Source organism: Hemibagrus wyckioides, linkage group LG14 (assembly GCF_019097595.1).
Source record: "Hemibagrus wyckioides isolate EC202008001 linkage group LG14, SWU_Hwy_1.0, whole genome shotgun sequence".
Taxonomy (NCBI): Eukaryota; Metazoa; Chordata; class Actinopteri; order Siluriformes; family Bagridae; genus Hemibagrus; species Hemibagrus wyckioides.
Window position 1 is genome coordinate 5,445,719 of NC_080723.1, and position 11,623 is coordinate 5,457,341.

At 37.8% G+C, this 11,623-nt stretch overlaps 1 protein-coding gene across 12 annotated transcripts in view; it reads right to left on the reverse strand.

Moving 5' to 3' along the window:
• Positions 1-11,241, reverse strand: part of nrcama (neuronal cell adhesion molecule a) — an 84,236-nt gene extending 72,995 nt beyond the window's left edge. For 6 of the 12 annotated variants that reach the window (XM_058407926.1, XM_058407923.1, XM_058407929.1 and 3 more), the window contains exon 1: positions 11,083-11,238. The gene's annotated coding sequence lies outside the window, so the exon portion shown is untranslated. Of the gene's footprint in view, positions 1-11,082 lie in introns of all 12 variants that reach the window. The other 6 variants (XM_058407921.1, XM_058407919.1, XM_058407924.1 and 3 more) reach the window with 3 other exon arrangements.
• Positions 11,242-11,623: the final 382 nt, after the last annotated feature.

An 11,623-nucleotide genomic window follows, 5' to 3' on the forward strand; every position in this document is an offset into this window, starting at 1 on the left:
ATTTCTATGCTGATTTCTATCCTCCTCTTTTTGATTAATCCTTCTCTTTTGTACTTTCTTTATGCACTTATTTATTTATTTTTTTTAAATGTATTTACTTATTTTGGTATTTTCTTGTTATAAAACTAATAAAACAATATGCACAAAAAAAACAGAAAACTGCCCATACATCTTTTTATTCATCTCCTAATCATATTTGTATTTCTTCTCCACAACCCGTCTTAAACGTACGGAGGTTATCTGATCCGGGACGTTTTAATAATAAATAAAGGAAGGTCTCAGACATGTTAGTTGTATTTCGAGTTCCCTCACTGCAGATGGAAAAGAGAGTGGAGAAGAAAGCTAAGAGTTGTGGATCATTGAGCATATAGCTCACATGTCGCTGAGCCCCTATTACTGTGTATTCAGGCCTGACAAGAGAGAGACGTTTCAAAATGTCTTTTCTTTTAAACCATCCAGCTGGAGAACATTTTGTGAGCAAAACCAGAAAGGAACCCTCCTATGTGCGGTGTCTGTTCTTGGCTTGATGAGTCATTTTCCACATTAATGGTTATCAGAGAAATTCATTCAGAACAGATACAAAGCTAGAGTGAGCCGCTTTATGCTACGAGTCTAAAAGAACACGCAGAATTTGCACAAGAAGACTAAACTTAGACTAAACTTAGCAATCAGTGGGCCTCATTGATTAATCTTTTACTAAAGTTGTGTTTAAATGTTTCTGTAGGTCAAACCATGCTAAAAGCTCATGCCAGATTTCTACTCATATGCATATGTAGATAAATGCTATAAATCACCCACGGCACAGTTAATTTGCATTTGCAAAACTCCATAGAAAGCAAAGCTCACAGGGAGCTTGAGAATGACAAAATGATGAGTAAAACAGTGAAAGGGGACCTGATAACGGATGGTGCAGTAATGCAGCTCAGCCACTGCAGCGTGTCGGAACCGGCAAGACACAATAAATCTTCTTCCTATTTATAGGGTGCCAATTCTTTTGTCCTAGTTGAATGGTTAGTCTTGTTTGTCTTTGTTTATGGATTGATTTTGGATTGCTTTCCATCACTTCATTAAAATGAAACAAGTCTCATTACATCTTCACTAATTTCCTGAGCACAAATGAAACTTTACAAATATTTAATACCACATTTCTTGTAAAAATCCTCTTGTGAATAAATATGCTATCATCACAGACTCCACTTCCCACAGTGCACCGTGGCTTTAATGCATGGCCACCAGACTCAAACACCACAACCTGCACTCCTACGCTGACCGTCAATTTGATTATGTTCACCTGCTTTCATTTACTACTGTATGGTAAAAGTTTTTGCTTTCATGTCTGAGCTTTTCTGTTTTGTAAGTCAACCTGTTTAGTATTTTGTCTTTGCCTAGCCTTTGTTGCTCTGTTCGTGTCTTGACTGACCACAGCCGGCTTTTTGCCCTGTTCTCTCTGATAAAGCGTCCGCATCTGCATCCCTCTTTCTGTTTTCTGATAGTTTTCTGGACCAGTGGATTGCAGCCATTTCAAGTAATAACCTTATACGAACTCTTTATTTTATCTGTATTGTAAAAACCTTTCAGCAAAATCCCATAGTCTATAAAGGATCCAGACACTAGCTTAATGGAAATTTGATCGATATTGTGAATGATTTCCAGTCTGAAAGCAAAAGTGCAATCTAACAACACACTAGTGCACTGACCAGGGCTGTTTCCCTAGAGGCAGAGAGACTATTTTTATTCAGGAGACGGGAGCTGAAATGTGGATAATCAGTATGCTGGAAGACAAATGTCCTTTCCATTTCCCAGAGACACATAACATAGTGTCCTCCACTGTATACCGGCTCTGTCCTCAAGCTGTGACTTAGATATTAGAAAGCAGCACTTTAATCATCCGTAATAAACTAACATCATTGGGGGAATGTGCACAAAGCATTTAGAAATAATTATATTGCGTTATGCTGAATTGTGACTCGTTGACTAAATTTAGGATTCAGTTTTGGAGTTTAGTTAACAAGCAAAGCACATCACATTATGTCTCCGCAATTAAAAACATTATTCAAGCTGCTGTATATTTTCTATTATTTTAATTAGCTCCTCATCATTTTCTGCAATTAACTGAGGTTATTTACACACATAGTGGTCATTAAATCTGAAGAGAAGTCAGATAATAACTTGAAGATAGTTCTCGTTTGCAAATGGTATAAACAGCCTTTGATTTTAACCACAACATTTTGGTCTGGCATCATGAGCCATCATGAGTTTGATGTAATTTGGTGTAATTTTACTTGAACAACATGATAAGGCAGGTAGAAATGCACAAATGTTTTCCATGAGTGAAAATGCAAATACTCTACCTAAGTGAAAGTAGCTTCAAGTTTTTCCGTTTAGTTAAACCACAAAAGTATGAAAGTAATTGGATATAAAAATATAAAAAATACAGTATAAATAAGAATCACACATGTCCTTATCTCCTGTCCCAAGGAACATATGCTAACTAAAACTAGCTGACAGCTGAAACCCCTTATAGTTTAAACATTAGCATGAGAACTAAAAGCATTACAATACTAGTTTTACTATAATAGGCTAAAAATGTTAAAATCTAGTAGCTGGGCCCCTCAAATTTGTAGAACATATACAATCTATCAATTAATACAAAGTTAAACAATTTCACAAATTTCACTGCATTATGGGATTTTTCAATGTCACATCTATTAGATTAGGAACTTTAACTAACTGCTTAAAGCTGTCTTGTTAAAAAAAAAAAAGTCCCCTTATGATTTATAAAAATCAAAAAGTAAGCAATCAGAAATGAAATGTATTGAGCAAAAACTAAAGAAATATTTTGTACAGTGTATCATGTGAAGGTCTTAACCTTTAGGTCAAATAAAAACAAGTAGAAACTATGCTAAAGTACAGTAACAACGTAGACTCTTAGCCATAACACAGATATGGTCTTGTTGAACATCCCATTGCAGATTTATTCCCCATTTGCTGTCATAATATCCTCCACCCATCTGTGAAGGCTTTTCACTAGACTGTGGAGCGTGGCTGTAGGGATTTGTGATCATTCAACCACAAGAGCATTAGCGAGGTCAGGCACTGATGTTAGGCAGGCCTGAGGCACAGTCACCATTCCAATTCAACACAGGCAATGGTGTTCAGTGGGGCCTCTTTAATCCAGTGAGGGAAAACTGTTGCACTATATTATATAAATAAATTCTATTAAAACACGTGTGTGCTTCAAACATTAGGAAGAACCATGTACATAGGTGTGATGGTCAAGTATCCACAAACTTTTATCCCTACAGAGTGTAACATCCTACCTGCCAAGCCAATATTTTCTAATATATGATCCAACTGGTCCATGACAAATCATACAGGCTAATGTTTTTGATAGAAGCTGATACCTCTGTGTAATAATGAGCAAGCTGTTATGGTTAATTCAGACAATAAGAAGCGCCATCTATAGCTCAAATCTTCAAACCTCCAAATCCATTTCAGAGTCAAAATCAGATATTCCATAAATAAATGAACCTTAAATTACAATTACAACATCCTCCTTTCCCATGAGGCTCACTTTGCCAGAAATGTTCACAGAACTAACTTTAAGTGTCTTCTGTAATAAAGCGTACACCAGTCTGTGGAGCACCAAGCGGTGTTGATAAAAATAGCTGTTAGCTCAGTTGATGACCTGAGATTTGTTTTGCCTGTATAGTTCAACCAGTTCAATGTTTAGGAGTGAAGTTAAAGAAAATACTAACAGAAAAATCTGAATAATATATGCTAATACCTGTTGGCCTAGATACAATAAATAATCCTTTATGAGCTGTAATAAAAAAGAGCTAAGAGAAAGCCCCCTGAGACTAAGCTGACCTTGCTGAGGATTTTTAGCCTTTAGCCAAGCCTCTAAATACACATTAAAACCTAGCTTATGGAACAAACTGGAAACAATCTGAATCCATTTGATGTCAAAATCTAAAAAGGCTAAGTTATTATAGTGTATTAAATCACTCACTCTTACAACAATCGATGAACTCTTTAACTGACAGAAAGCTATGGCAGGGTGAGATGAGTTATTTTACTCAAAGATCAACAGTAAACACTTGCTATGAAGATTTTTTTTTTTTTTTTATCTGATTCATTACTCAGTTGCAAACGTTATGATGAATAATTAAACTTCCAGGTGTACTGATTAATCTGTTAATATCACAAATGTACAGAAAATACATAAAGTGAATATAGCGTCTCTTTGTGATACTATAGTCTCTATATAACACTGTAATGGAAGGGAAGAGAAGGGAAGGAAAGGAAAGGAAAGGAAAGGAAAGAGAGAGAGAGAGAGAGAGAGAGAGAGAGAGAGAGAGAGAGAGAGAAAGAAAGAAAGAAAGAAAGAAAGAAAGAAAGAAAGAAAGAAAGAAAGAAAGAAAGAAAGAAAGAAAGAAAGAAAGAAAGAAAGAAAGAAAGGAGGTATCAACAGTGATGCCTGCATCTTAGGGGAGTATACTGAGTAGCAGTAGAGCCATGGTTGCCAAATAGCTATAAATAACGAAAGACTGGGCCAACTTCAAATGGATCTTTGTTCTCCATTTTATTAAAAGCTGTGACTGTATGTATATAAGTATGTATATATTAAATGGGGGTCAAAATATTTTACAGTCTTTGCTCCTCATGCCCCAATTGTAGAAAAGCTTAGAAAGAAAGAAACTTTCAGTATTGTTTTAGATAATGAGGAATTCTTAACGGTTGTCCTTTGTTTTTTAAAGTGTCCTTTGTTATTGTATTGACCCTTACAGCATACACAATTGGAATTAGGATAAATGCAGCCCGGTGAAAATGGAAGCCTCTTCCAATACCACAAATATGGGTCTCAAACACTTGCTGACAAAAAAAGCTGCAATTGTCATAGCTGCCAGCCTGAATTAGGATCCAGCTTACATTCCGAGGCTTTATTGTCCTGACACGCTCACTGATTGGACCGTTTGAATGTCTCTTCCCACGTGACATACTCCCTCTACCCCTTAAGGGTGATGGATAAACAGAGAGAATTTTTTTTGTGCTGTGTTAATTATATGATTCTAATAGGTTTTTGACCTCAATCTTTTCTAATCATTTGTAAGCTGAGAGAAAGATTATGGGGATGTGGATTATGCTTTTAAACAACATACAGTTCAGTGGCATCAGTAGGTCAGCCGGAATCTGTACTGTCTTCCGTTACCTAACAAGAGGCATATTTCTACTAAACTTTAATCTCTGATGGCAAAAGAAATCTATGCTATGTTTATTGCTTAGTCTGTGCCGCTATACTCCCTTGATAGTGCTGGTAGGCTAGAGTGCATCCCGACTATAATTTACAATCCAAACTGTAATTCAAGATGGATTAAATCCGCATCAATATTTCAAACATGCCCCCAGACACATACACAGACATACATAGATTACATACAGCATGTAAATGTACAACTCTCACTAACAGACAGGACTCCAGGACATCACCCCATGCCATCTCGTACCATCTGTAATATGCGAACCTCCCTCCTGCTTCAATCTGTGCACAGCATGAGTGCTTTAAAGCCACGTTATTATTTCATATCTGACAGCATAGGTGCACGTAATGCATACATCAGACCCTAAAAGAAATGCACAACCATAAAGGACAAACCATGAATAAACCACACCCTTAAAACTTGACCCAGAAACAGGTCTCCTACTTTTAGAGCTGATCCTGAGCCAAATCTTTATAAGCTTGTTGAGTTAAATGTCTATAAAGTATAACAATATATATAACAAAAGAATCAACCCTGCAGGAAGTGCTGTTGTAGTCCTTAAGCATTTAGAGCCGTTGTGTTTAATGAGGCTGGGGTTTTTTCCGTCTGAGACTTAAATAGAGCTGCTGTTTAAATCTCCTGTTTAAAAAGCAGCATAAAAAGTGAGCTGCAGTATTTGCTGAGCAATTAAACAACCCAAGTGGGTCAGGCTTCAACATTGGCAAAGGGATATTGTGTTTGTGTGTGTGTGTGTGTGTGTGTGTGAGAGAGAGAGAGAGAGAGAGAGAGAGAGAGAGAGAGAGAGATGTGCTTGAGTAAAAAGTGGTGGATGTACTTAAGATTATGCAAATGGGAAGATGTATGAGAATGGCCCTCAGGTAGTCATTTGTCTCTCTCTCTCTCTCTCTCTCTCTCTACCTTCAAAACAGCAAGATTCCATGCTGTGCATTTGATAATGTGAACAAAAAAAATGTTGCCTGACATTAACCCGAACCATGTCACTGTGGGGTTTTTTTTCTCTTCATCCTTATCCATTCTTCCTCCATTCGCTGTTGTAAAGTAAGTAAAGAACACCTTCGCCTCCCTGACCTCCAACACTGGTCAGCTTTTCTCAAACATCTGTCACCCAGAGGTTGTCTAGAGTGCAGCCAGGCAGCCTGGGAAGCTCAGGAGTGGTTTTGTGATGTGCCTCAGTCCACTCTTCCCCCCTCCCTTATTAGCCCCTCTTTACAAGAAAGAGGCAAGAACAAGAGGCCTGCCAGAGGAGCCTGAGAAAACAGAACTCCTTTGTCCATGGCTTCCCTTTTGCCCTTTTCAATGTCCTATTGAGGTACATGATCCTTACACTTTTCTCCACTGCTGATCACCCCCATCCTCAAATCGACACCCTAAAGACTTAAAATCTGCTTTCTCTGGGTGGCAGAGTGACTTACTTAGGGCACAACCAACACAGCATCCTTCACCTTAAAAACCAATATCTCACATAATGTCCGATTAGTGAATAGCAGGATGGGTGGTAACTCAGCGCTTGCTTTATTAAGGTGAATCTGATAATCAGAGTCCATAGCAGGGCAAACTAGGATAATCCTTGGTCCTAAGCATAAAACACAAAACTACAAAATAAGGCATTATGGACAGAGGATTCAGACAATAAATGCATGGAGAGACAAAAAGTAACAGAAATAACAAGGCAGAAATAAGCAAACTTAGCAAAGGTGAGGCACAGAACAAGGTTACGCATTGGGTTAATCAACCTATGACTAGACAAGGGCACGGCAAAGACAGGACTAGTTGAGAAACAAGTGTAATTAAAAGCACAAGATGAAAACTCTTTAAAATTACATGAAACCATGCAATGAGCCTATGGAGAAAACTGTGAGTTCAGCTTTTTGGCCTTCACCATTATCTGAGCCATTGAATATTTCAATAGAAATAATAGAGAGATAGAAATTTTAATGGACATAGATTTGAGTTCATAGTGCAAGATTTGAGTTTCTCTGAATTTCCTTTTCTGAAATTAGGAGCACAGAAATGAATGACTTTCAGAGGGCCCATTGCTTATAAACCCAGGAATCAAGAGTTAACTTTTATAGCTGTAAAAAAGTGGGAAAGAGCAAGATATCCATGTGTCTTGTACACTTTAGCACCACATGTCTCACTTCAAGTGAAGAGCTTCCTTTGCAGACCTTTTAAGAGAACTCTTAGGGAGGAGAACAAGCCTCTGTTTGTTGTAGAGCAATGCAAAACTCCTGTGAAAAGCAGCAATGTGGGAATTCAAGTTGAGGGACAAAAAGGATTTGTTAACTAACATATGAGGCAATATCACCTGAGAGTCTCAAAACTTATCTCAGATTTTTACCAAGATAAACAGGGAGCTGTTAATTCTTTCTTTATTATTTTATATAGACATCCAGGTTGTGTGTGTGTGTGTTTGTCTGTCTATCTGTCTGCAAGGGTTTCTGCCAGTCTCCCAAAAAATACAGCAGCAGGTATCCATGCTAAAATTCCCCGAGATGTGATGGGTGTGTAAATGTGTGTGTATGTATGTATTCCTGCCTCACGCCCAGTGTTCCCACATCCACCCTGATCCTGGCCCTGACCTCTTGTCATATTGTCGTTATTGTCTTTATTGTCATTACTGTAACACTGGGGGTTTGGAGAATTATTTTCTCTCTATTGTCCATCAGTGCTACAGTTGTCCTAATTGATTAGACATGATTCATGTCCTAAAAAAACCTTTTTTTGTTAAAAAACAAGTCTCTCTACAGCATCATGACAAATTCTGCTTCAGTGAGTCAAAGTGAGAGAGGCCGTTAAGAAGTAATATGACGCAATTTGTTTAATTCCTCAGAGGACTTCATTATGATATCACTCAAGCCAACAGACTATGCTTTATGGTGTGCGGTTTGTATGAGGTGCATTGTTCTCTTTCGAGGAGCAGACACTCTACAGCCGGTGACTGGCAGACGGCACAAGGCGCTGATGATTCGCTCTGCTTGGCGGCAGAATAACCAGCATGCCTCGCCAGCCCACAGAGTGGAATAAGTGACATTCAGATCTAGCTAGCACAGTGGCTCTTCCTCCTACGCCATGGTTCTTTCCCATGGGCTCTGAGCCATGTTCAGGGTGGATCTGCAAGATCTCACACCCTTCAGACAGTGTTGCCTTTGCCATCAGCATCTCTGAGTGAAGAACTGCAAACGATTAGTGCATTCCTTACTAAACTTACACATCCTTACACATCTTTATCCATTTAGTCTATCCTACAGTCTATTGAAGGTCTTTAAGGATATCAGTGACATACAAATTCAACAAATCAATTCACACTCACAATTCTTTCGCACGAAAAACATTTACATCTAAGCAAGTCTTTCTTCATTTTTGCGACAGCTGAAGTTAACCGAAGTCACACTTGTCCAAAACATTTAAAAAGCAGCTGATGAAAAAGCCCTGTGTCTCTGCTGAAAGCCAGAAGCCACAAAAGCATGTCGCTCATCATTTACACTGTATTAATTGGATGATTTGACCCAGTCATGGAATGCAGTGTGGTGAGTGTGTGGAGTGTGTTTGGGTGGGCAGAGTGTGTCTCAGGGGTCCCTCTGTGAATAAAAAACTGACTCAAGAAGACAAATAGGAGGAGGGGAAGAAGGTTTTTTTTCAGAGTAGTGATTGTTCGGCTGAAGAATTATCGTCTGAGAAAAATACCAAGGCTTTGACGTGAACCGCTTAGCGTAAAAAAGCCAATGAAGCACGAGATATTTATGACACCTGTCGTTATTGTTTAAGACTTTGTTTACAAGATAGATAGACAGATAGACAGATAGATAGATAGATAGATAGATAGATAGATAGATAGATAGATAGATAGATAGATAGATAACAATCCTGTCCCTGAAAACTCTCCCATGTTGGCAGACCATTACAATGCCCTGACAACCCAGACTCCCATAATGATCATGTCTTTAGAAACATTGACAAATAAATAAGAACAAGCATAAATAAGATCATAAATAATATAATAATGCTCAAAATAATTTATATAATTATAAATAATATAATATAAATAACATAAATAAGAACAAGAACAAGATGTGGCTAATCGAATTCAAGAATTAAAAACAGCTAGGGTATATAATATGGCTTTAATGCATAGATTTTGTGTTTAGAGCTGGTATTATTTAGGATACATGCATAAAGCTGGTACATGTCCTACCTTTCTACATCTCTCTAGACTAAAGGTGTTTTTATATATTGAGCTTTTAAATAATTTTATAAATTTAATTATTATTTAAATAATTTTTTTATTTATTACCTTATTACCTATGTTTGTGGATACTTCTGAAAGTTGTAAATTTCCCACTGGGATGAATAAAGTATCTATCTATCTATCTATCTAAAACATAAAAAAATAAAATAACCTACTTCACATGAAATATTTTATATAGATAATTTTCTATGAATTTTATTTGATGTTCGTGTCCAAGGATTTTTCCTCAGTGTTGGTCAAGCAGTGTTTCAAGATCTAGGGACAAAGATGCATTCGCTCCGATATTAAACCCAATCAATATTGACCAATGAGTCATAATAAATCACGAGCTTGTAAAACATGTGGAGTGTAATAACTAAAAGTGCAAATAGTTTTTGTTTTTTCTGAGGTGGGTTTGACATTTGAAATGTTCTCGCCTATGTTAACAAAGCTCCGCCCACAGGAAATATAAGGACCAGTACAGTATAATATCTATTGTAACAAGTAGATTCATTGCTTCCTTATTAATGACACCTTGTTATCTCTTTTTTTTTCTTCTTTCAGGTGGGCTGACATGCTTTGTTTGTCTGTTTTTGTAGTGGGCCACAAGGTGTGCATATAATATATTACCTGTATTTAACAGAGACCAATAACGATCTTGATGAAATCTATGGGGAATCGTAAACAAATCAACACCTGAGGAATACTAACCACGTTGCAGGTCTCACTCTGCTGTCTTATTCTGCTGCAACTTGGTGACCTATCCACTATTGTGAGTAACAGAAAACACTATAAAATGACTGACAGGATGCACATCCAAACACAAACAAGCTTTCCGGCCCGGAAACGTTTTTTTTTTTTTTTCTCAGTGACTTAATTCACATTTGCTATATCTGAGGCCTGGGCTTAATCCACTCATTTGATTTTAATCCTTCTTGGATATTTGTAGACTGTAAGGAATAAAAAGCCACAGAGATTTGTAATCGTAATAAATAAACACTGCAGTTATGCTGGTTAATAATGGGACATTTTTAAAGACCATAATAATAAAGAGCGGTGGCGCGCGCTACACATCCGCGTGCACCTGTATTCAGTATTCAGCAGCCCAGAGCTTATCATATATGTAAAGCACGATTTGTGCAATATAACCATTATTATTATTTTAATAGTCCTATTGTTGCAAAAAAATATATAATGGGCTACATTTTTGACATACTAAGACTAATGGTCTAATTGTGGGCCGTTTATCATGACAGGTCAGGGCTGACACCGACAAAGCGGATGAGTATGGATGAGAAAAAACCAAACAAATAAATAAAAACGAATGGTTACTCAGTGCAGAGATAGATCCCCGTTAAAGCGTTGATTAAAACAAAACTATCATATAGCATTAAGTGTATATAAAATATATACATATAACCATATATTTGTGGTTAAATAGCTACGCAGCGACAGCTCCGCTTACTACTGGCCTGCGCATTAACGCTGTTGCCACCTGCTCTGTAATAACAACATAACGGAAATATCTGCGCACAGTACTAATATAAACAATAAGAGCAAACACACGCTGCCTACCACAAAGCACGTTCGTTGTCCTTTGCTCCTGCTCCTATATGTTCCCGCTATAGCTGAGCTTGGATGTCTGATCCTGCTTCTCCTGGATCACCGTTAACGATTCCAACACCAAGCGGCGTTTCTACGCGCATGCGCACTTCACCGCCCGACTGCAGCGATGTTGATGAGATGTGTCTCAGACCACAGACTCAAATTAGAGCCGGCTGCCTTGCCGAAAGGATTCCGCATATTAAAAGGATGCCGCACGCTGACCAGAAATTGTGCATCTCTATTTCTTTATCTATCTATCTCTCTCTCTCTTTCTCTCTCTCTCTCTCTCTCTCTCTCTCTCTCTCATACACACACACACACTCTGCCCTAGGTGCTGTAGGTTCTCTCCTGAAACAAAAGTGATGCTCACTCTGTTGAAACAAATACAGTAATTTAAGATGTTATTTACACCGGTCAGGCACAACATACACTGATGATCTCCTCATCATGGCACCTGTTAGTGGGTGGGATATATTAGGCAGCAAGTGAACATTTTGTCCTCAAAGTTGAT